The following is a 4,156-nucleotide window of genomic DNA, read 5'->3' as shown; positions in this document are numbered from 1 at the left end:
ATTTTTTGGCATAGACAAGTGTCTCCAGTACAGCATCCATTTGTTGAAACATCTCAATGGGTATTCTGTCAATTCCTGGAGCCTTGTTTTCCACCAATTCCTTCAGTGCAGCTTTGACTTATTCCTTCAGTACCGTTGGTTCTCGATCATATGCCACATCTTGAAATAGGTGAATATCGACCAATTCTTTTTGGTACAGTGACTCTGTGTAGTCCTTCCATCTTCTTTTGATGCTTCCTGCATCAGCCAATATTTTGTCCATAGAATCCTTCAAATATTGCAGCTTGAGACTTGAATATTATTTCAGTTCTTTCAGCTTGAGAAATACCAAGAATGTTCTTCCCTTTTGGTTTTCTAACTCCAGGTCTTCGTACATTTTGTTATAACAATTGACTTTGTCTTCTCAAGCTGCTCTTTGAAATCTTCTGTTCCGCTCTTTTATCTTGTCATTTTTTTCCATTTGCTTTAGCTAATCTCCATTAAAAAGCAAGTTTCAGTCTCTTCTGACATCCATCTTGGTCTTTTCTTCCTTTCTTGTCTTTTTAATGACCTTTTGTTTGATGTCATCCCAAAATTCATCTGTTTTTCGGTCACTGGTGTTCAATGCATCAAATCTGTTCTTTGAATGCTCTCTAAATTCAGGTGGGATATAATCAAGGTCATATATTGGCTCTAGTGAGCTTGTTTTAAATGTCTTCAACTTCAAGTTGAACTTACATATGAGTGGGTTGATGGTCAGTTCCACAGTCAGCTCCTGGCCTTGTTTTGGCTGAAGATATTGAGCTTTTCCATCTCCTCTTTCCACAGATGAAGTTAATCTGATTCCTGTGTATTCCATTTTGTGGGGTCTATGTGTATAGCTGCCATTTAAGTTGTTGAAAAAAGGTAATTGCAATGAATAAGTCATTGATCTTGCAAAATTCTATTGTGCGTTCTCCTGCGTCATATCTATCACCAAGACCATATCTTCCAACTACTGGTGATTTTTCTTTGTTTCCAACTTTTGCATTCCAATCACCAGTAATAATCAACACACCTTGATTGCATGTTTGGTCTATTTTAGACTGCAGAAGCCAGTAAAAATCTTCAATTTCCTTGTCTTTGGCTTTGGTAGTTGGTGTGTAAATTTGAATAACAGGAGTATTAATTGGTCTTCCTTGTGATATTATCCTATCACTGACAGTACTGTACTTCAGGATAGATCTTGAAACATTTTTTGTGACAATGAATGCCACACCAGTCCTCTTCAATTTTTTTTTTTTTTCATTCTGGCATAGTAGATCATATAGTTGTCTGATTCAAAATGGCCCCAAGCAGTCCATTTCAGCTCACTAATGCCTAGGATATTGACCTTTATGCATTCCATTTCATTTTTGACAAATTCTAATTTTCCCAGAGTCATCCTTCATGCATTCCATATTCTGATTATTAATGGATGTTTGCAGCTGTTTCTTCCCATTTTGAGTTGTGCCACATCAGCAAATGGAGGTCCTCAAAGCTTGACTCCATCCATGTCATTAAGCTCAACTCTACTTTGAGGAGACAGCTCTTCTCCAGTTGTGCCTTCCACAATTGGACAAAGTTTCATGGCTGTTCATCAAATTTTCCAGTACTGGATTAGAAAGTGTTTCACTGCTATTCATAAGGTTTTCATTGGCCAATTCTTTGAGAAGTGGATGGCCCTTTCCTTCTTTCAAGTCTGTCTTAGTCTGGAAGCTCTGCTGAAACCTGTCCACCATGGGTGACCATGCTGACATTTGAAATACCAGTGGCATAGCCTCCAAACTCATAGTAACATGCAAGTCACCACAGTATGATAAACTGATAGATGAATGGTGGTCCTATCTCACTTAACAGCCCCCAAATCAAAGCAGAAGTCATTTAGAAAAGCATTCTCTTGGGACCCAGGGAACTGGCTTCTGGATTTAATCCAATCCCAGAATACCTCTGTTTTAAGCCTGGCTAATCAGAGGATATGACCCCATCTACTCAGACCATCTCCAAGGCCAGGGCACATCAGGGCAAATTCAGGAGCAAGGTATCTGCCAAACCTCCTCTGTCCCCTAATCCTTGTCTATGATTCCTGCTGCACCCTGCCCTCTGGACTGGTCTGACCTCTGTTTTTCACTCCGCATTTTATTTGGCACGTTTATCACCTGGGCTTGGGCAATTGGGCTAAACCTCTTGGCCAGAACTGAGCACTATTTCCGAGGAGTTTCCTTCAGTGCACTGCTTGACACTCTGCTTGGTACAAGTGGGTGGTTTTGACAGCTGTGTCCCAGGGCAGGATGGGTGATGAATACACCATAAATTCCCTGTCTGCCCAGAGCATAAATTTGAGGGCTGCTGAAGTCCCCAGGCAAGGAAATTGGAAATATGGAACTAGGTAAACAGACCTGCATCAACAGGAGCAAAGAAACAACTCTTGTGGCCCTGCCATCCACGGCTTAGGGCTGGGTTTTCTTTAGAGAGCTGGATGCCTGGAGTCTTAGGAGTCATTTTTGTTTTTTATGGTTTTGTGGAGTTTGGGAAAGAAAATCAATGTAGGGCAAGGGCGAGACTCCTTGCAGTGGCCGGGCAAATGCTCATAGCGCCATGGCACCAGCAGAGTTTCCAGGATGGCATGGCTCTGCTGGCTTCCTCTCCTTCCAGAGAAGTGAGAAAAGGGTTGCTCAGCTGCCCATGGGTCACTGACCAGCAGGCCCTCTGGGAAAAACACGGGACTGAAAGTGAGAACACTCTGTTCCAGCTCTGCTTTGCCACTTATTGATGATGAGATGTTAGGCCTCCTGACATCTCTGAATTTCAATTTCCCCTTTTACAAAATATTCTACCTGACTCTGAGAATCAAATGAGATTGTACATGTCAACATGCTTTTGGAAAACCCTTCCCTTAGGAAGCAGTCAGACTTTATGTGAACATTTATTAGTAATAAGGAAACAAGTAGCTATCCATTCCTAAGCACTATTAGATGACTGGCACAGTGCTAGGTGATCGACAGGATTGGCTGTGTAATTAGTAGAGCTTAGTGCACATAACAACAACAACAACAGTGCAAACTAAAATGGCAGGGACCCTTCACAAAGCAGGAATAAATAAACAAATAAAAGCTTTTCCATTCTTCTGTAGTCTATTTTTTTATTTCCTATTTAATGTTATGAGCACTGGTGATGTAGTGCCTAAGGCATTTCACTGCTAACCAGAAGACTGGTGGTTCAAACCCACCAGCCACTCCTTGGAAGGAATGTTGGGCAATCTACTTCCGTACTGATGCCACCTTGGAAAGCCTCAGACATGGTTTCATTCAGGCAGTGAACGCAGGCCCTCATAAGTTCATGGGGCTTTCTCCACAACTTGACTTGCTTGACTAATGTTCCAGCTGGTGAGGAAATTCAAACCAAGCATCTCCTCTTCCCTATGACATGACAACAGACCACTCCTGTGTTGGGACCCACTAAATATCTCTATAGGGATTGGAGAGCTCCTCTTCCCTGCTGAGCTGCCCTCTAAACGTGCTGTGGTGCTGAGAATTTTGGGCTGGCATGTTATCACCAGCCCATCTTGGGCACATGTGCACCTGACTCTGACCCTCCTGGGGTACATATCTGTAGACGATGGGAAGGGGAGGTTAGGAAGTGCCCAGGGCTCCAGATAGGAGTGAAAGGTATGGGATAGGGGGTAAAATTAGGGGCTGAGAACCTGTTAGGGAGGCAAGGTCATGGTTGAGTGGAGGCTCCAAGCCCCTGAGGCATGCTCCATTGCCTGAAAGCACTGGCTTTACAAAACACAAATTCAAAGATATAACTATTAAGAATTTCAGGACATGGACTATAGAGCATGAAGCCTCAAGCATGGGCCCCCTTCTGAAATCCGGCTCACCCTCACCTCATGTGGCTGCAGGAGTTGAATGCCCAGGAAGCAACCCAGGTGATTCTCTCTCTAAGCCTAATAACAATACTGTAAGAATGATGCTTTTACTTCCATTCAGCAGAAAAGGAAACTGTAAGTAAGACCTTAAGTCACTTGCACTGAGATCTGTGAAAGCAGAGGTATCATTTCTGTCCATAAATATTTTAAATAAATCCAAGAAGCTCCTTCTGGGATTGCTAAGCCTGCAAGTTGGGTTCTTTTTTTCTTTTCTTTTTTTTTTTTTTA

This window comes from Orycteropus afer, unplaced genomic scaffold (genome assembly GCF_000298275.1).
Source record: "Orycteropus afer afer isolate SDZICR_OR568_19922 unplaced genomic scaffold, OryAfe1.0 scaffold00068, whole genome shotgun sequence".
NCBI lineage: Eukaryota > Metazoa > Chordata > Mammalia > Tubulidentata > Orycteropodidae > Orycteropus > Orycteropus afer.
Note: the sequence above shows the minus strand (reverse complement) of the source record.